Genomic DNA, 22,712 nt, shown 5'->3' with positions numbered 1-22,712 from the left:
GATAAAGAAATGAATAAAGAAAATGTATATATATATACATACACCACATAATGAAATACTACTCAGCCATAAAAAAGAATAAAATAATGCCATGTGCAGTAACATGGATGGACCCGGAGATCGTCATTCTAAGTGAAGTGAGCCAGAAAGAGAAAGAAAAATACCATATATCACTTATATATGGAATCTTTAAAAATGACACAAATGAACTTATTTACAAAACAGACCCAGATGTAGAAAACAAACTTATGGTTACCAAAGGGGAAGGGGTGGGGCGGGGAGAAGGACAAATCAGGAGTTTGGAACTTGTAATAGTAGATACTAACCACTACATATAAAACAAGTTTCTACTATATAGCACAGGGAACCATATTCAGTATCTTATACTAACCTATAATGAAAAATATGAAAAAGAATTTATGTGTATAACTGAGTAACTATGCTCTACACCAGAAACTAACACTCTAAATCAACTATGCTTCAATTTTAAAAAAATGATAAAATAAAACAACTTAAAAGAGGCTCTTTATTTAAGTTGAATATATTTGTGTGTTAAGATATTGAGAACTAGAGTCAGACCACCTGGGTTATAATTCAGGCTTTGCTAGCCACATAAACATTGGGCAAGCAGTCCAACCTGTCAGCCTAAGCTTCTTTGAAGATGGAGAACCCAAACGGTTGTTGTAAGTGGTAATCAACGGATGCAAAATCCCTTTCCACCATGACAGGCATGCAGTAGGCACTGGATACGTTTTAGCTCTTCTTGTTTTATGCTGAACTCCATGTCAATTAGGTCAAGGAGAACATTTAAGATCTCGAGGATGACCCTTGCCCCAGTCCTGCCTTTCTGGCACCAACTATCCAGAAAATAGGCTGTGGTTGAACATGGGGCAAGGGAGCACATGGCATCTGCATAAGTTTTGCTAGGATTCTGCTACAGACTGATTGGTCAATTGATTTTAATGAAGGTACTGAGGATTGAACGCAGGACCTCATGCATGCTAAGCGTGGACTCTGACACTGAGCTATTACCCTCTCATCACCCCTGCCATCCCTGCCCCATAGATTCTGAGGCAGGAAACAGAATTGCCCTGACTCCTCATGGGCCATACCATGAAATTCACTCTCTCTGGCTCCATCTGTAGATAAGGGCATAGAAAATCTCTACCACTCAGAAGCCTGTTGGCAATAAAACAAACAAGTTCATACTGTATAGCACAGGGAACTATACTCAATATCTTGTAGTAACTTATGGTGAAAAATATGAAAATGAATATATTTATGTTCATGTATGACTGAAGCATTGTGCTGTACACCAGAAACTGACAACACTGTAAACTGATGATACTTCAATAAAATATATATAGATCTTTTTAAAGTCTATCAATAAATATTTTATGTAGACAACAATGAATAAGACTGACAGTCCCTTGATCTCATGAAATACACATTATATATATATATATATACACACACACACACAAACACATATATATACACACACACACACATTCTGTGGTGAGAGAAAAACCAAAAGTAGATAAAGAAAAAATAACTAGTCTGCGACAAATGGTGTGAAGGAAACATGATAAAGAGAGGCAAACAAGGTAAAGAACATTGGGAGGACCTGTTTTAAATAGGATGGTCAAGGTTGCCTCTCTGAATAGGTAGCCTTTCAACAGATTCAAACGACAGGAGAGGGAGATTGCGTTGTGCACAGTCAAGAGGAAGAATATTCAAAGCAGAGGAAAGGGCACCCAGGTACTGAGGTTGGAGATAGAGAAGTGTGTTCAAAGTGATGAAAAACTAGAGTGAAAAGGAAGAAAAGCAACTCAAAAAGGAACCATGTTCAAACCAGAGGATCCAAACTGTGCAACTCTTGAGGGACAGGGTGTGCACTTAACTTTAAGGTCCTGAGAAGTGATCACGGGGTCTGAGCAGGGGAGTGGTACAACCCCATTTACCTTCTAAGTAGATCACTGCTCACTGGGTGAAGAACGGCCCTGGATGGTCCCCAGTGAGAGGAGGGAAACCAATTAGGAGGCTGCTTCAGCGATAGGAAAGAGGAGATGGTGCCTCAGTCAGGAAATCAGTCACTGAGGACGCAGAAGATAAAGGGAATAGAAATAGATTTTGGAGCCTAAGTGATACAACTGATAGATTGGGGTAATGAAGAGAAAACGGGGGACACCGGAGATTCTGGCTTGGAGAGCCGGCCAGCTAGTCCCAGTGAGAGCACAGGCAGTGAATGGAAGCAACTTCAGGCTTTGGCTCCAGGGAAAGGTTCTGTGAGGTTGCCGTTGTTTTCCTTCAATTTTTTCTTTCCTTTTCCCCTCTTAACAGGCTTTGGACAAGGAGCTCGACATTGATGTCTTGGTGACTGAATATAAATATGCTTAATTCATTACAGGCAGAGATAAAGGAACTCAGCCTCCCCTTAAGGGTCATTATCTAGATAGGATTATTTTGTAAATTGAAGCCAGGTCTCTGGAGGCAGCGATCGATTGGCTAGTTCACAAGCCCCTCCCCATCTCCCCACATTTGGATGCAGCACAAATTTCCTGGCTAGAATCTCTACTTCAGCAGTCCAGTGTTAACCACACTCTCCAGCCTCTTGTCAGAAATTCAGTGTTGGTGACTGCCTAAAGAAAAAATTAATTAAAATGTTTTTATCTGTTCTTGAGACTCATCCTAGGCTAATATATTGATTTAACCACTGCTCCTGTGAATGGTGTTTATGAATCACTGCTTCCTAGGATCCACAGAGGTAGGTAAAAAAACAAAAACAAAACCTTAATTTTTCTTTGTGCCACCTTACCTGCTACAATTAACGGAGGAATATAAATTTTGGGGTCACTGTTAGCAGGGAGTTGAACACTGGAGAAGAACTGTATTGCTATTAAGAGGTAAACAAATTAAAATGCCCTAGTTCTTAGATCAGTTTCCACCTTTCAAGCCAAATTCCCTCAACAAAAGCACCCTCAGGAGTGACAATCTAATCTATGCTCCAGGAAGTCGAGTCTGGTAGCAGAATATGACCTAAGACTAGGACCTACCTACACACACACACATGTCCCACTAATGGGGGATGTATAAAGACTAAATACCTTGATCCCTTTATGGTAAGTAAACTTAGCAGATAAATGCATCTAATGCGGACACTATCAGTAAACAGCACTAGCAGTTGATGGCAATATGTCTTTCTGAACTTAGGAAAGACGGCTCTTTTAGAATCTAGTTCATGATGCTTAAGAGGAGATCTGTATCACCTTGTGCTGTCAACTCATGAATCTGAGATTTGTAGGCCTGGCCACCAAGATCTAACGCTCCAGGTGATCAGTATCTTTTTCCTAATTCATGTAGGATTGGAGGGCAGTGCTAGAAAAACTGAATCCCTTTACTGATCATTGCAGTTAGTTTGCAAATTATATTCATTTTTAGATATCATGTTTGTGGTCCCACTGAATTTTCACAAAGTGAGTATCTCCATTTCATTATCTAGCATATGGAATACAGAATCTGTACCAACTAAGTTCTTAAAAAAAAAATACACTGGTGAATTAATGAATTCTTTCTCAGGCCCCATTTAGACAACTGTTTTCAAATTCTAAGGTCCATATTTGAAGAAGATTTTTAGCGTGCTCAGAACTGACTAACAAGAAAATACCAAATACAGAAAAACATGTCATCAAGTGTTAAGTATGTGGGGTTGAAGAGCTGGTACAAATCTACTGCATAAGATGGGGACTTTGTTTTCATTTTTATTTTTGTGGGTTTTTTTTCATTACACTAATTGCCGAGTTACAAGCACACACACACAATGCCTCAGCTCTGAGACCAGGAATGATATTACCCTCCGCCTTCTGCTCTCTAACCCTCTGCCCACCAGATGGGCTATGAGCACTTTATTCAATGTTAAAGGTCAGTCCCCTCTTCTGGTAGGATACGTTTGCCCAATAAAATAAGTGTGCAGCTTTACCTGCTAAGGAGCAAATAAAGTCAGTTGGCTTCAACCAACATTTTTTTCATTCACAGAATCAACTAAGAAACTTTGCCACAGATCTTACTAACTTCTCAGGCTCTTAGTTCACAGAAATTAGATACTTAGACATAATTCCATATCCCCACATGGCATCTCTCTCCCTGGAAGTCCAATTGCCATCTTAAACTACACAAAACCACAACCAAAATCCCTACCCCTCACCCAGCATTCTCTACCAAACTCTCCCTGATCTCAGCGAACAGAAACTTGATCCTTGTAGGTTGCAAGACCAAGATGTCTGAAGCCACTGTTGGTAGACTTTTTTCTCACATCTCAAATCCAATTATCAGGAAATCCTGTTCTCCTTTCAAGATATATCCAAATTGAACCTGCTTCTTACCGTATCCACTGCCCTGATAAAAGCAATCATAATTTCTTGCTTGGACAAATAAATGTAATAGCCTCATAACTAGTCCCATTACTCTCCCCCTTGGGCTCCAACAGTCTGACAGAAGCCAGAGTGATGGTTTTATAAGGTAAATCACATCTCATACTTTGTTCAAAACCCTCATCTGACTCTGTTTCCATTAATTTCCCCAACTTGCATTCTCCTGCAACCCCATAGGCTTCTCCCACTGTATAGACTCGGCTTAGACCTCTCCCTTTGGCTGCTATGGTCTCATCTGATACCTACATCGCTAATTTCCCCTTTTAGTTCCAACGATTATCTTCGCAATAAGGGCCACTCTAACTGTTATTGTAGCGTAGCTTCTCATCTCTTGCAGGAAAGAATCCAAGAGCAAGCCACAGTACAGTGAAAATTGGTTTACTGAGGGAGATACACACTCCATACTGTGGGCAGCCTCAGAGGCAAGAGAAGCAGCCCCAGGGCATGGGATTGTTAGATGGGTAATTTCATATGCTAACGAGTGGGAGGATTACTCCAACTGTTTAGGGGAATGGGCAGGGATTTCCAGGCACTGAGGCCCCTGCACACTTTTTGGCCTTTTACAGTCAGCCTGGGAACTGTCATGGTGCCTGTGGGTGTGTCATTTAGCAGCTAATGTATTACAATAAGCTTATAATGAGGCTCAAAGTCTACTGGAAGTTGAATCTTCCACCATCTTGGACTCAGCGGGTTCTAACCAGTTTATGTCCAATATTCAATTGCCTTGTCATTCTTTTAATGGTTGTGCCCTGCCCCCTGCTCTTCTATCTCTTCTAGCAGCCCCATACCCTGGGGCCACCTCTCTTGCCTTCTGAGACAGCTGGCACTCTGTCTACGGAATGTGTATCTCCCTGAATAAATCTACTTCCACTTTACTATGGCTCACTTGAACTATTTCCTGTGTGAGATAAGAACCTATTCTAATAAACAGCAACCTCTCCAGATCTCCTTTCTCTTGCCTTTTTTTGTTTGTTTGTTTTTAATAGCTCATCACCTTCTGGCCTTCTTTATAATTCACTTAGTTATGCCATTTATTATGTTTTCTGCCCCATCTTGCTAGAATGTAAGCCCTATAGAACAGAGATCTGTATCTAATTACAGATACATCCTAGCATCCTAGAACAGATCCTTGAATATGGTAGGCTCTCAATATTGTTTAATAATGAGTTGTTTTGTTTGCTTTTACGATGCCAACCAAAATAAAAAGAATTGAACAATGATACATTTTCATCTTTCTCTACCAAGAAACCTCTTCAAGTTTCCTTGGGAACTCCAAAGAACAAGGATCACATCCCTGTAATGTCTGAACAAAATAATTCTCAAAATCTAGCGAGTTCTTCATCTCATTGACAACTCTAACAAAACAAAGCCTTTCTTCTTCTTTGAGGTATTCCAACATGCCTCAGTTGCTTAGTTTCATTTTTTTCCCCTTAACCTAGTAGAATTTATTTCTTAAGCGACAAATTGTGAATTGCTATTTATAACTTAAGTTTTTCCCTTTTCCTCAGAACAGTATTTTGAGAGCACAATTGCATACCATTAAGTGCAAATATAAAGATATTTGTCGTCTATAAAGATGACGTGCTCAACATGCTACATTTAAATCACTAATTTATTATGGAAATACAACACAACACTAAAACGAAAATGATCATAGACTTTTAGCATTTAATTGCTAACTCAAGAAGAGACAATAGTAGTTTGTCAGGATCACCATTAGAACTACACATCACAAGTGAGTCACGGACTAGCTCATTCCAGAGGACAGAGTAATGGATTCCCCACATTTCTATTTACAAACTGTTAATAGAGGGCTCCACTGTCATGGGATTGACGTTCTGGCCCCATAATCAGATACGGAAAACAGCAATTACTGACTTTAATTCCTCTGTATTTCTTCTCTAATAAAAGAAAATACTTTCATAAAGAATCAAAGCCTCTCAAAGACTAACAAACAATTTATTAGAAATTCCAGGCGACTTCCTGCCCCAGGTTTGAGGCAAAGCAGGCTTACTGGCTTGTATGTACGTCTCATCATCAGAAGGCAGGAATAAAGCTCTGCAAAGCCTCTCAGGGCAAACAGCATGGGTTAGTCAGAAAACGCAGCCATCCAGGACTGAAGATATTTCTATAAACAACATTCCTATTTCTGAGCTCCAAAGACAAACACCATTTCTCTATGTCATTCTAAAAAGACATTACACTCTTCAAAGAATCACCCTTTATTTCACTCAGAAAATTTTCCCAAATCCTCTTGTACAATGACTAGTTTGAAATGTAATTTAAATAAACTCAATAGCTAAGAGTGAGGAATGCAATGTAATTCAACCAATAGAGCCTTAACTCCCTAACGATCTAATTAAAAGCAGGTTAAAAAATGTCGTACTTGACTTTTTGCTTCCTCAGATACCTCACACTCGATCAAAAGCACAGAATGTTTAATGTTATTAACATGTTTCAATACCATCAGCTTCAGATCTGATATTCAAAAACATTTAAAATAAAACTCAAACTGAGGATCAGAACTCAGTGCTGATTTCTCCTTTCAGAGACAGATACATGCCTCTAAGTAAAGCATGGTCTTCTGCTTGGAATTTGGTTCCCTTATGGACTAATAACCTTAGCAGCAAACAGTGATGGTTGAGAAACAGAGGACACTGAAATAGGAATCTTAGTGAAAACAGATACTGAACACTAAGTTTGCTTATATGTTTTTATCAGAATATCAAAGTACAACACTGCAACATTTTTATGTCAAAAAGCCACTTGTTGTACAAGCTGATGAAGGAAAGCGGGCTTTCATGTGTTTCTAACCTACAGATGGTTATCTGGTGACCAACTGTTTAGCCACCAACCTAAAAGAACAAAGTCTGCATATCAACATTTCAACTAAGGCTCCTGTGGTGGTTTTCTCGTGGTGGCTCACATAGGGTCTGACCATTGTAAACCAAGCTAAATCAAAATCAAAAAATACTGAAGTGGCAAACCTATCTGAGGGCCATAGCAAGGAAGAACACTGGTAAGTGCATGAATTATGAATCTGCATCCAGGTCCTTCTTGAAAATCAATTATCTGATGATTAAATAAGGCCTTTTATCTATCTTCATTAGTGATGTCAGCTCTCCTGGCATGGAATTCAAAATTCCTTATAAATATTCACTTTTGTTTATCAATGCTCATGTTCAAAGACTGTCTTCCTACTTAAACCATGAGTTTTGGGAATAGAAATATAAATAGAAACTCAATAAAAATGGTTAATTACCTCCATCTGTGTGATAACCAGCAAACCTTCAAGACATGGTAGTTATATGATATTTTTAAGTTGCACTGTCTACCCAGATGTTATGAGTGTTAATTAATGGACATTTGGTAAAAAGTATAGAGTAAATATGATGTTAGATTTCTGGTCCATGAGACTCTGAATGTAGCTGGTTTTCAGTTACTATTACTTTTTTTTTTTCTTTTCTGTTGCTTAATAGCCACCCATGATTGTCTGACTGGGTACCAGAACAGACTGTGCATAGCTCTATTCAATTTTTCTACATACACACACCAATTCAAGAATTCTTTCTGAAAAGCATCATTAGCGGCAGCATTTTTAAACAATAAGCATCATGAAAATCATCTGTGAAGAAAGAAAAGTTGATTTTCAACGTGATACAGACTTTAAAATTATGCAGGTAAATAACCAAACGCTATGTAATGGCTGATGAAGGGATAAAAAGGACAAAAGAAGATAAAATATGAGTTCCAGCTTATGGAATAACTACTATGGTAAATAAAAAGGACATTCTTAAACTAATCAAAGGAAAAGGCTACATTCTAAGGTTTAAACACATTAAAGTTAGGCCCTTGAATAACTTCAACACTGAGTGAAATGAATCACAAAAGCAGACAAATATCTTTTAAAGGACAAAGAAAATTATCTTAGAAGATTTGGAGAAGTGTCTTAAGTGCATCACATCAGATAAAACAGAAGGACCCACAAGAGAGCTGCCTGGTCAATGCAATGGATAGTGACATTCAAATGAATGCCCTGCTAGAATGATCGCAGAAGGAATGAGATGCGGCCACTGGAGAGATGGGCCTAATCTAGAGTAAGGGAGGGGAAAAAAGGGTGGCGGGGGGAGCAAAATGGAAATCGTATCAATGCCAGAAGGGGAGAGCAAAGCATCACAACTCAACATCCAAACCCTGGGCTGTGAAGCTTGAAAGAAATACAAAGATACATATGTATAATCCTTCAATTATTTTTCCAGCCTGAGCTTTGAGGAGAAAAATAAACAGGAAAGAACTGCTGTAGACAGAGGCTGTCTTAATTTTCAGAAGAGGTGTGAACTTCACTTGGGGCTCATCTAGGACCAGAGTTCTTGCCGAAGGCAGGGCCAGAGAAAACAGAAGGGAAACTTGGCTTGGAAATAAGTTAAGGGAAGATGCTTGTCAGCGGTGGAGTTGAGGACAGACACTGCTCTAACCCCATGTCATGAGGTTCCAAGGTAAGAGGCCAGGGAGCACTCCTGTATCACAACAATTCCCTTTCCTCCCGTCTGTCTTCATACACAAGCCCCAAGTTACGTTCCTGGGAAAATACTGATATGAATGAAAGATCATCAGTCACCCAATTCTACATGGGAAGAAAATTCTTCAGGCATTTAGGGGGACACATTTATAGCTAGATGAATCAACTAAAACCCAGAGAGGTGAGGTGTCTAGTTGATGTCACAGGAGAGCCAGGACTAGAGCTCGGGTATCCCTTCCTCAGGGCTGGGATTTTGCAAATCCAGGGTCCCCAGAAAGGTCCATGGTCCAACCTGCTGGACCTCAAAACTTGTGTTTGCAGCACAGTCATCTGGAGGCTGGTTAAAAGGTGATGCCGGAAACACTGATCCTAACGTAATAGCAAGAGACAGCATGCAGGCCTGAGCCAGAAAGAGCAATCCAGCTCTCACATAGCACACCCCACCTTAAATCCAACACAAGTGATGTTCATCGAGGTCTCTGTGTGCAAGATATCACCTGACGGAGAGTTAAGGATGAGAAAGCACTGCCCTCAAAGAGCTTCCAATCTAGTGACTACACTTATTTCAGGCCAAGCACCCAATGGGCGCTCTACAAGCAGAAGTTGAAAATGATGGTGCTAGAAATCTGTCAATCAGTGCTCAACAGATGTTCCAGAAAGAAACGATACCTCTCCAACTATAATGAGGGTTGCCAACTCCCCACATATGCTCAATAGAAATGAAGAGGGGGTCATTATGGTTGTAAGACAAGTGTCAACAGCATATAAGTGTGCCACAATTTTTAAAAACTTGGAACAAGAAATGAGGCTCCAGACCAATTTGTCCCCATTTCATTTCCTTGTTAAAACAAAATGCACAAGAGTCAGAAGGTTTGGGGGATAAGTAATTCTGGAAGAAGCAAATGGAATCTGATTATTATCCAGACACCTTCCACCATCCCGTGTCCTTAGTTGAGAATGCTGACTTGAGATGTCCTTCATCTCATTCTTAGATCTATAGGAAGCTCTTGAGCTTGTGAAAGGAACTGTCAACTTCTGGATGAGTGCCCACTGTGGTGCGATGGTTGGGAAAAAATAAGTAGGTGAGGGACATGACCACCCACCCATCCTCTCATCATCCATCCATCCATTCATTCAACTAATACTGAATGCTCACCATAAGCCAAGGCACTATTCTGAAGTTTGCTGACACAGAAGTGAATAAAGCTTACAAAAATCCCTGTCTTCATGGAATTTACCTTCTACAATATGCCTGGATTTCCTAGATGATAACTCTCTAGTTGGTCATTTCCCTTTCATTTTCCTTTTGTTCCTTTCCCCCCACAGGTGAGCTTGACAGGCATATTTCCAGATTCTACATGGTCTCTCATTCCTCCCACGTTGTCAGTTGAGGTTGACACTTTCCCTTTAATCGAGGTCATCAGCTCACTCGTTTCCTGGATGTTCTGTCACCGACTGTCAAGGCAATCACACTGGAAGAAGTACATTCTACAAAGGACAACTTGAGTATTACTTTCACGTCCCATTTGCTTGGTTCACTGCTCCATCAGCCTGGCAGGAATGACAACACTGGTTTACCTCCAGAATTCGTGCTTCTTTCTCACACACCTGTGTCACTGAATCCCTATGGGAAAGTCAGCTTCCAACAATCCACCTTTATGCAATACCTTCCATCTGAATGTCCTCATTTTCCATCTTTTATTCTTCCTCACTCTACTCACAATTCTTTATGTCAGGATAAGTAATGTACCATGGAAAGGTCCAGGAGGAGAGGAAATTTGGGTTCTATATTGATCTTGGCAACTAAATACTTCTGAGACTTCAAGCACATCATAAACAAGAACTACTCGACAGGGGAGGTTACAGCTCAGTGGTAGAGTACATGCTAAGCATGCATGAGGTCCTGAGTTCAATCCCCAGTACCTCCTTTAAAAATCAACACATAAAACCTACTTGCCTCCCACCAAAACAAAAACAAAATATACAAAAAAAGAATCACTCATATTTCCCTCATTTATGGACTGCTCTCTAGTCCAGTGCTTACCAGACCCTCTCCCGCCTGTAAGTGCAGGTCCTAAACGACCACTGCTCACCTATGCACCTGCACCCTCCCCCTAACTAAGCCCCCAAACCCTTCACCATGAAGTTTTTCCTGACCTACAGGAATAGCAACATGTTCCTTGAGGTCATCATCTTGTCTACATACACAAATCTCAAGACTCTTTTTGCTTCCTTATAATAGACGCAATCCCTGGTTTCTGCTTAAGTGGAAAACTTCAAACACTACACACTTGAGATCCATCTTGCAGACTATTTACACGTTGTTCTTGTTGTCTTAACTCTTGAAAGACAAGACTCTGAAAATTCAACAGCTATCCTTGCCCAGGCTTGAATCACAAAGCAAACACTGACATGTTTGCTTGTTTTGTTTTAATTTATATAGCCATTAAGTGTTTGGCAGTAACCCACAATAAGGCATCAATAAACCTCACTGTAATGGGAGCTTCCTCTTTTAATAACTCAGTGGATCTTTAAATACTCACCAAACACCACATTCTACCATAGCCATCAGGCAAAAAAAGTGTTCACCAGTTTGTTTATTTAATTCATTAAGTAAAAGATAAAAAGTAGTTGTCTACTACATCTCTAACGTTCCTAGATCCCAGAATATTAATTCTTAGTCACAATGGAGGAAACAAGGATATACACCAAGAAAAAGATGTAATACGATATATGGTAAAGCGATATTTGGATGTTTTGACTATTCTTCTTTGGGTATTGTTTTAGGGTCCACTGGGGGCCTCGAATTAACACAGTAAAGAATTATGTGTTTTCCCCAATGGTTTACACATTGGTTTGCAAGGTGTTACAATTCATTTTAATTATGAGAGCCTTCACTGAATGCCTTCTTAGCTAAAATATGATGAATTTTATGCAGTGCCTTCCAGTTGCAGGGATGGGGATGGCAGGAAAGTGCTTTGTTCAATTCCTGAATTCTCTATTTAAAGTGTTTCACATTCAAATCTTCCACAGCATAAAATAAATAGAGAGATGTATTAACTTAAGGACTCTCTGGGAATGGTCCCTCCCTGGATATGAAACAGATGTGAGGTGACGAGGATGTTAGTGACTAAACATTATCTGTCACTTCTAGATGCAGAGCAAGGTCACCAAATAGTCCTTCTCAGGCAACAGCTCTGAAGGAGGGGTGGGGGTTGGGTCGACAGGCTGTCATCAAGGAATGGGCTCCACAGTACTGGAAGCAGGAAATCCTAGGTCAAGCGCTGGGAACTCTATTAGCTTGCAACGTGACCTTGAAACGTTTCTGGGTCAGTTTTTGTAGTTACAAAATGGAACTCAACCTCCAAGAGTGGTTGTGAAGCTTAAGTGAGATGATCTCTATGGAAGCACATTTTCATCATGCAAGTAGGACAAAGGGCCTTGAGGGGGCGGGGCAGGGGAATGGTTCTCAGTCTAAGCTGCCACGTGGTGCTTCACGAGTAAAAGCCATGCCAACTCCATGCTAATTCTTTTCACTAAGTGTATGTGTGTGTGTCTTCTGTACACAGATACACCATAACCTCCTTAATCAGAATCCATAATTCACTTTTCCACAGACCAACAGAGTGTAATAACCAGGAGAAAAGAGGCTTAATATTTACTTTATTTATGAAAAATTAACAGATATGTTATGTTTTGGTCATAAAGACATAAGAGAGTCTTTCCCTAAGATCCTGAATACCATCTTGTGGTGTTTCCAAACCATTTTAATCAGGCCTACATGAATACATGCCCCAGTTAATCGTAATTATTAGACTGTATGTTTGCCTTCTTGATTACTAGTTATATTTACTGTTTTGTCCTCAGCTTCTGGATGACTATTTGTTCATGATTTTACTTCATATTCTGCTGGAAAGTCATTTCACCATCACATCCAAAAAAGTATTTACTGAGACCAGTGGTTTGCCCAATACTATGTTTACAACATCCTTCATCAATGGTACCCAGAAGACAAGGAAGAGCTTAGCAATTAAGTAGCAATCATGCACTCAAGAAGGGCAAGAAGTTCCAGCATCCTTTCCTGCATCTCCACATCCCAAGAAAATGCTGCTGCCACATACCTAAATCTCCCACCGTATTTTGTGATTTCTTAAGGTGTAAAAACTGTGATGCATGTCAGGCATAAATGTAATAATGTGGTCAGGAGATCTGATTTTGAGCTGAAAACCTTATATTGACCACCTAGGTCCTCTCAGGAAAATGCTTTATAGTTTCCTTCAGATGCCCTTCTTTGGTTGAATGGAAATATTATGCAGATTCCTAACATCTACCTTCACTGCCAGATAAGGAGTAGTTAATGCTATCAAGCTCCTGGAATGGTAGGGAAATAAAGGCACAGAAATGATATCAAGCAGGTATTCTGAATTTGAGCTATTCTCAGTTATTAAATCAAGGCTGCATAATTTCCTCCTCCCTCTCTCCCCCAAGATATATATGCAGTCAATATGGGCTATTCCAGTAAAAAGTGGCAGTGTTTTTGGTAACTTACAGGTTCCTTAGCTCAGCTGCTGAAAATACTAACTTATTTACTACTACCAATGAATGGATACTAGCCCAAGTGCTTTCTATGCATTATTTTATTTATTCTAACTTGCAAGATAACACAATTAGACATGTATTATTCTCACTTTAAAGATGAAGAAATTGAGCCTCATGGACCCTTAATGAACTGCCTAAGTTTAAGTCGAATCTAGTTGGCTCTAAATTTTAAGCAAGTATATGTCATCCTGATAATTAGAAGTTTTTCCCTATGCCAGTCTGAAATGAATGTTGTTCATAAAACTTGTATTCTTTGATCAGAAGAAGCTAATAGCTCCTGTCACATCACTAGAGCATTTTTAACTTGCTGAGAAAGGTGTAATAATAGATTATTTCACATCATTATCAGCCACCACCCTCTGCAACTCCCACCTTCCACACGGCATGAATATTCTCCCTTTCTCGCTGCGGCTGCGGAGGCTTCTCTGGCTACTTTTCTCCCATTCCTAACTCCATTTAACAAGGGACCTCCCATCTCCCTAGCACTGCTACACCCTGTTTTCTTCTAATCCACCTGTTAATGCAGCATGTTGAAGAGAAGAATCCTAATTAAGAAGTCATTAGCACCGTCCCATGGAAATCACACCTACTTTGCCAGGAGGTGTTCAGAGGCGCCATGTGTTGAAATTCACGAATGATAGCCAAATGTGACTCTAGTCGCTTTGCAAGATTCAAAGTCCCAGAGCACTTTACTGCCACTAGCCAGGTGATAAGCCAGTTAGTGCTGGAAAGTATTCTGGGTGGTCACACAGCTTCAAAGAATGGAGACCCTCCTGACTTCCACAGAAACAATCCCTCTAGGAGACAGAGGCCACATACAACAGCAATACTAACATGCGGGTTGCATTTGGGCAAAGGAGTGCCCAGGATTTAACATCCAAGTGTGATGGCTCATTCCTTCTTAAAAAAAAAAAAAAAAAAGAGGGCTGAAATACAACTTTTACCACAATGAGCTATTTTATCCAACATAAAGGAGGATTATGGTTTCCCAGAAAGTGAAGGCAAAGAAAAGTACTGACTGGTAAAAAGAGACTGTCTGATGGTCAGAAGCACCTTCTTCTCTCCATTTACCCGAGGCTTTATTTTCAGGTGTTCTCAATGATTATTCATTCCTCTCTCTGACCAACCTAAGCCTCCAGGTGAAGTTAGTTTCATTGATTACTGAGTTGGGAGTGCCATCCCAATGTTGAGGAATTTATCCGACTAAAATCACCAGCAGGTAAGGTCTGCTCTAATATTAGTTTAAGTTAGGGTTATTATCCTTAAGGAAGAAGTTGGCACATTTCTGAGTTTCTTTTAAAGACGTTTACAAATTCATAAAAAGTGTGTGTATGTGTATCCTTTAGATAACATCAGGGAATTTTAGATTTGGTAGGAGGGAGAAGACATCGAAGGTCATCGAATACCACTTTCCACCCAAACTTTCCCTAAAAAGGAATCATTCAGCTTTTGAGGGAAAGGCTTTGGTTATCAGGAGCTTTACTCTGATTTACACAGCTCTTGTTGTGTGATAATCCTCTGTGATGGTGAGTGAACTCTACCTCCTAACAGCATCTGCCCTTATGTTCTAGTTTTGCCCTAAAATGCCACAGTGAAGATAATTTTCTCCCTTATCTGAATTTCTTTAAATATTTGCATACAGTTATAAGTTACTCAAACAACCCTGATATTTGGGGGGGGGGGTGCTATCATGGTGTCATTATGGCTGGGATGTTTTCAGATATAAAATAATGGCCCTAGATTACTCTGAATATCAACGCTGCTTACACCTAAGGGGATGAATCCAGTAGGTTTATGTATTTCAGCTGAATTTAAGTTATCTTCCACCCCGCCTTCATAGCTTAACTTGTGCTTTCAAACTGTCAATCCACCCACTTTGAAGCCAACTAACTTGGTATGTCCACACACCTCCCACACATCCCTCTTTTCATCTTCCCAGAACACAGTTCCATGACCAACATGGTATTGGCAAGAAAAGAACAGGTAGCTTTAGCTGAATTCTCTAGAGAGAACATCAGGTGTTAGAAACTAACCATTCATTATTTAATGAAAAAACAACTGGCACCTGAATTAGGGGCAATTTTTAAGGCAGGCATCTTAAGGAAGAACTGGCGAGGACATATGAGTTTATGAACTTACACATTCAAAAGCTGCTTGTCCGAAGCAGCTTCAGAAGACATCATAAATGGCTTAACATGCTAATTTTATTACAGCCCTACCTGCTCACACAGCCTGGAATTTCGCCCCTTGTCAAGAGTCTCTAGGAGAGAGCATCTTTGACTTTAATTTGTTTTCCAATTGAAAAAGTGAAGTTAGATTGCAGCAAGTAAGGCAATTTCCACATTTTTCTCCTGACCTCTTGCTAAAGGAACACAGAAAATGTACTCTACACGATTCAACTACTCTAAGACACAATCCATCATCAACCCACACTTATGCTGTTTACAGAAGTCCTGTTAGGTAAACATTTAACACATGTGCACACCAATCTTTATTTAAAAATGGTCAATGACATTTTCATTATATAAACTTTTAAAAACATCCTAAACTGACTGTAAATACAGGATTGAAATTCCAACTCGTTTTCAATTAAAAAGGACTGAACTTGTTTTTGAAAGGGGTCAAGGAGAAATGATCTCATGGGCTAATAAAAAACTATTTGTTTTCAAGGAAACATCTCCATCTTGTGGGCATTTAGGACCCATCTTTAACACCACCGCCAATGTGTTGCATTTTTACAATTTGATTCGAAAAAGCACTGGCTTGAATGGAAAGCTTTTATGAGGCGGGACGACGATAAATGATACACGGATCTTATTTTCGGGGCACTCACAATTCAAGGTTAAAGAGATACACGTGTATATAATAAAAGAGAAAGTGCTGATACAGGCCCTAAGGTTTCAGATAACCAAGTTGACTGCAGGGATCTGGGAAGGCTTGGAGCAGGTGAGATTTACACCAGGCCTGTGGGTCTTTACTAGACTTCAGTAAGTCGGTGTGAAGCAGAAGCTTACTCCCAACATTTCCAACAGTGAGTAAAAGCACGAAGGGCGTGTATTCGTTCCCTGCTGTTGCTGTAACGAATTACTTACTACAAACTTGGTGGCTTAAATCACAGACTCATTATTATCTCAGCGTCGAGACGCCCGACACGGGTCCCATTAGGCCAAAGCCAAGCGTCAGCAAGGCTGTGTTTCTCTCTGGAGGTTCCAGGAGGGAGTCCGTCTCCTTGCCTTCTCCGCATTCTAAAAGCTACTCACTAAGTCAACCGCAATAAAAAATGTTTATGTAAAAGTGAATATTAACATAAAATAAAAGCTACTCACACGTCTTGACTCCGGGCCCCTCCCTCCTCCGTCAGGTTCCCCTCACTTCTCGGCACCGGGACCGCCTCCTACGCTCCCCTCTGACGCACTTCCGCTGCCTCCCGCTTCCGCTTCCGCTTTTAAAGACGCGTGTAATTACATTGGGCCCGCCTGAGCCATCCAGGCTCCGCCCCCTAGTTTAAGGGCAGCTGATCAGCATCCCCAATTTTATCTGCAGCCTTAATTCCCCTTTTCCATGTAGCCTACCCAATTCACAGGTTCCAGGGATTAGGACCTGAGCAGGGAGGGGAGGGCATCATTCTGCTTAATTGCAGTGGGAGAAGACCATCATAAGACAGTGACGGATAGATGGCGTTTCACAGAAAGAAACAAGGATGAAAGGAGAGATAAAACTGGACATGTGAGAACTGCGACTCCTCAGAGGCTTTTGTGCACGGAGAAATGTTATTTGATCTTGTGGGGAAGACTACAACCTTGGCAGAGGAACGGAGGAGGGGCTGAAGGAGGGCTCTGCCGGGCTGGGGTTGGAGGCCCACGGGAATAGGATGGAGGAGCCCAGGTGGTTACTATCAAGGGTCTGAACTGACTCTGATTGTGCGAAGGAAATAGCAGATGCGAAAAACACCATGAAGGAGGAAAAGACAAGATTTGTACTGTAATCTGGGTTCTGGAGGGGAGAACGGAGGAGTCTAACGTCACTCAAATTTCAAATGTGAGAAAAATGATTCTGTTGTCAGAGTTTGAGGACATAGTAGATATTTCATAAGTGGAGGGTCTGTGACCGAGGGGCTGGAGGTAGGATTCAAGGCAGGTTTACTTTAAACTATAGGAGTCAGGAAGATAGACCAGGAAGGCTAGATGGACTATGAACATAAAGAGTCAAAAAACGTACCTCCAAAGACTGCCTCCAATGGAAGGGTGCACAGGGAAAAAGGCTAAGAGAAAGTTAAGGAAGACTCAAGGACAAGATCGCTTAAAGGAAAAAAAAATTAGGAAAATGTTGAAAGTGCAGATATGCTGAGCAAGTAAAAAGGAAGACTTCCAAACCCAGAAAATTCCACTTAAATAAGCTGGACACCCCAGTGCTAGAGTAATAATTCAGCTTTACCAAGGCCTTTCCCTGGGTGATGGTAATCTATCACATACTACAAATAAACACGGGGCTGAAACTACTGGCGTGGGAATTATCAGTCAGTGATTTCCTGATCAGTCAGTGCAAGCTGAAAACGCTGCAAGTAACTGTGAGCAAGTTGTCATCAAAGCATAATGATGGCCAACTTTTATTGGGAATTTTCTACTTTCCAGTCACCATTTTAAGTACTTTATAAGTAGTTAAACAAACTGTTTGAGTATATATACTATCCAGGCACTATTCCAGGTGCTGAGGATTTATCAAAAACCAAACAGACAAAATTGCTATCTCTACGAAGCATCCATCTAACAGTCCTGTAACACAGGTCTTATTATTACTGTTTTCTAGATGAGTTACCTGAAGCAGGTATTGTTGACACAGCCAAGAGAGGGAGAGCAGGAGGCAAAGCCAGGCAGTCTGGCTTTAGAGTAACCACGGCAGGTACTGACTTTTGCAAAAAAATCAGTATCCAGTGTGGAAAAAAGTGATACCTAACAGACTTTTGAAAGTAGTTGTATTTCCATATTAGCTTTAGCAGCTTTTTAGATTTACATAAATGTCCTATTTACTTATGTACTTTCTCTCTTGTAACTTTTTTTTTTTTAAGCTGATAACTATGCCAATAAAGAAAACACATCCAAGGACTCCTCAAAGAGCAGCAGAGAGAGTGGTAGAAATAGAACATCACCTCAGTTTGTGGGAACACATTCAGGCAACGCTGTGACAGATGCAAATCCAATCAGAAATGTTTTTAACATCTACCTAATAAATTGTCATTCTACCACAAGAGAAACATTTGTTAAGAATACAGGTCCAACATCTATCCAATCCAAAGAAGTATCAGAAGTATTACAGAAGGGTGTTACGTTCTAGAGGGGAAGACATCCCACATCATAAGAAAGTATCAACAATGAGGAAACTGTTACTTAAATCTGAGGCTGGAACTAAAAAATCAAATCTCTTAAGTTCTGCGATCTCTATTGCACCCATCATTCGGGTAATGTCTTAGGCAAGAATCGAGCTGTTTGTTCCACCCTGTTCTTTTGGGTCCTTAAGTCACCAGTGCTAGGATAGGGACCCCATTTCCCTTGGTAAGACATTTTCTTTCTCTTACTGGGTAGAAGTGTCATTTAATGCCAGAGAAATTTAGAATAAAATACAAAATCAATAAAGTAAATCAGTCTCAGCATATTACCATTGTTCGTTAAATTTAATATTTTGTGTATAACTGGTATTTTAAATACACCATTTGTATGGTTTAAGAAAATTCAGCATTATAGAATATCTAAGAGATCCTCTTTACGATTTAAGTTTTTAATGATGCATAATTGGATAAGTTTAAAACTGTATGTTTAAGCTGGTAGCTCTAAGAACATTCTTCTAAAGTTACAAGTAATATGATAACATGCAGAAGAATTAAGATCTACCATATTTATACCTTTAATTTATGATATTTACAAATGTTATTTAAGCACTGGGGAGTTTATTTGTTAGACAATTTAAGTACTTAAAAAGAAAATCAAATATATTAAATTTAGAAGTGCAGTTTAAAATATTTAAGTGATTTAATTAACTAGATGGTTTTAAAAAAAACCCATTTAAAAGCAATTGCTAAGGTTGCTGGATTTAGTAAAAGAATAATGAGATTTGTAAATTAAATTTAAAGGCTTACGAAAGAACTCTGGTTTTGAATTCATAATTTTAATAAATCGAATATGAATATTCAAAAATGAAAGTAGCCCTTAAATAAAATCTTTCTAAGCATTAAAGCCATGGTTAAGGACACCAAAAAGCTCACCCAGACGTCATACACTACTTAGGATGTCTGTTTCCATTCCATAATCAATGGTATTATAAAAAGCCTGGATTAAAGAAGCTCTGAAATCCCTTCCAGCTCCTTCGAAGCATCTGAAGGTCTGTGTCTGGCCTGCTGGGCAGTTTGTTAGTTTATTCATAGTTGGTCATATTTACAGTCTTTTACAAAGGGCGACTGGGTCAAATTTCAATTCTTATCACAGAACCATGGTTATAACCTCAAGCAAGTTCTTTCCCGTGTACTGTTATCTGCCCTCTCCCATGAGAAGCCAACTCCCCAGCACCTGCTCACTGGGGCGTCGTGAGAACCAAGGAAGCAGTGTTTCTTCATTCACGTAGAGATTGTATCTCTCCAAGATGTGCTTGTAACAACTTCCCTTTCTCTTGTTTGCTCCTGAGATGCTCAACAATATGTGTGAACAACATTCAAAGGGTGGGATGGTTGTGTATCCTCTCCAGCAGGAATGGAATTGCTATTACTATGTGTTACGACCATTCATGGTCCTGTATGTTGGATTTTTTCACCTCCTCCAGGTGATGGATGGGACCGCCATCACTTCACACAGATCTGCTTTGCTTCTGCTCTTGGAACCCTTCCAGACACAACCCTGAACATCACTCCTCTTCATCAGGGTGCAGCACAGATTTAGGAGATTCAGAACGTAAGCAGTGTGGTCGCGTGAGAGGTAAAGATGCCAAAGACAGGCAGCTCTGGAATTAAAACACCCCAGCTCATCTACAGAAACAGCAGAATATGGAATTTGCCAACAAATGTCCTTCATTAAACATCCATCCTCAACCCAACTCACCCATCACTACGCCTGTCAAAGAGTGTCACGCACTGCAGCTTCTGGCCAACAACCCAGGTAACTAACTCATCATGACAACCACGTCAGCAATGCTGTAGCCTCCACTGAGGGGTCTTGTTCTAGAACTGCCACACCTCACACTCACAACATGGTGTCACCTCCAGCAATCCCAAGCATGGGAATCTAATCTGCTTCATCTTCACCTAAACGCAAGAGTGCAATAATAATAAGGCAAAGATCTGCTCAGGAACCAATAATGCAACTCATCCTGACCACATTTCCGCTCTTTGCTAGCCCGGAAAATACAAATAGAATGATTTGGTGTTGCCGATGGTGGGTGAGGACGAGTGAGCCTCCAAAAAGGCATTGAAGTAAAGGGAAAGCGTGATCCAAATTAGCCTGATGGGCATGTGCACAGAGTAGAGCAAGAAAGAGAGAAAAACAGCCGAAAGAGACAGATAAGGGGAAAAAAACTGTCTCCAATGTGCAAGCAAAGGCTTCAAGCAGCTTGCAGACTTCTCACGAGTTTGGGACCACACACCAAAGAAAGAGGGGGAAGGAGGCATGAGTGATAAATAAAACATACCCTCAAAGATCAATGAATAAAAATTAATTGGCGTTGTGGTTTAGCACTGTAGCCATTGCATTTCCTCTGTTTAAACCTTATCTACCCAGGGGACTGGTAGTCATTTGAAGCCATGTATATTTCAGAGGTTTTGTGGTCCCGGGGAAATTTCAAGTTAACAAGTCTAGGCTTTGCACCTCATGCGGCAGCATCTGGAGTACTTCCTGATGTGGAGTTGGTTGTAACCAGCATTTCCACGAGGAATCTTACATCCTGGTGTCTTTCAAACTGTCAAGACAGTCCCCTGGGGAGATTATAAGCTCTTTTAGGAAAGCAAGCCTCAGGATTATTTTGAAAAAGGGGCATGCTTCCCCTCTCTGATGCTCAGAAAGCACCAGCCCAATTAAGAATATTTTAACTTTGCTGGGAGTGAAAACGATTTGATAATCTGTGTTGTATAAACTTGCCATTGTATATGGAAAAATGAGCTTATGTTTCCTCTCCCTTCAGTCCAAACTTCCAAGCCATTCAGGGATCAGCTCTCCCACTCAGATGAGCCGGCCGACGCTCACCGGCTGCTCTCACCACTGCCAACCTTGACAAGTTACAGAGCTGAATCCTATAGGACAGGACCCTCCCGTTTAGTTACAATTGTCAAAGGGCCAGGGCAGATCTAAAAATACCTAATGAGATCTATGTTCATGCAAATGTTTGTCAGTTACAGAAAGACTGTCCAATGGCATAAAAGCAACCTAAAAATACCTGCAACAACATGTTAGAAATCAAAACAGAAGGCTCATTAGTGCAACAGAAAGGGTGTAGGTTTGAAATAAGATGCTTTGTCATTTGACAGTATAAGTGGATTTCACCCTCCAATCATGAAGCACCCCTCCCCCTTTTAAAGATAACATCTCCTTCACCTAATCTGATAAATAATGCATTGGGGATGGTGCAGGTTTGTAAATGCTCTGCTAGAGATTGTGGGGCTATGCATCTTCTTAATTCTTCCCTGTCTAATACATGCCGCGACCTTCAGCTCTGTGATTTGAACATCTGGCCTCAAATGTCAAAAGGCTTGAGCAGAGAGCCCGGCAAATCCAGCGACGTGTGATTGGATTCGCCGCAAACTCCAGAATCAATGAGTGTTCAACAAGCAGTTATACTTCAATAACATTGCAGCATGAAAGAAAAATGGGGCCAAGAATTTAAAAATTGAAATGTTATTAGCCTGCTTCTCCTTGTTATTGGCAACCCATCATTTCCGGTTAGAGGTTTAGCATGGCTGCTTCAAATTCTCCAGCATGATCTAACCGAGATGCCCCAAATGAATGAATATAACAGTCTCGCGTCTGCAAAAGAAACCAAAGGGTGTCCTCCACAAGGCGCAAGAACTACTTGTGAAATCAGACAAATTAGCCTCTTTGATAATACACTCCCCTCTCCTCATACCATGCCCTGCAAAAGAGCTAGGAAAAATAAATTATGAATACATCAATCAGTGACTTCAACTGGGCTAC

At 40.4% G+C, this 22,712-nt stretch overlaps 1 protein-coding gene across 9 annotated transcripts in view; it reads right to left on the bottom strand.

The window, feature by feature from the left end:
* The window catches only part of UNC5D (unc-5 netrin receptor D), a 494,882-nt gene that overhangs the window by 271,925 nt on the left and 200,245 nt on the right, over positions 1–22,712 (bottom strand). Inside the window, exon 1 of one of the 9 annotated variants that reach the window (XM_045514253.2) lies at positions 16,875–16,952. The exons of the other annotated variants lie outside the window; for them this stretch is intronic. The gene's annotated coding sequence lies outside the window, so the exon portion shown is untranslated. Of the gene's footprint in view, positions 1–16,874; positions 16,953–22,712 lie in introns of those variants that run through there. 9 annotated transcript variants of the gene reach the window in all.

This window comes from Camelus bactrianus, chromosome 26, assembly GCF_048773025.1.
Source record: "Camelus bactrianus isolate YW-2024 breed Bactrian camel chromosome 26, ASM4877302v1, whole genome shotgun sequence".
NCBI lineage: Eukaryota > Metazoa > Chordata > Mammalia > Artiodactyla > Camelidae > Camelus > Camelus bactrianus.
This window is presented reverse-complemented; position numbering and strand designations above follow the sequence as displayed.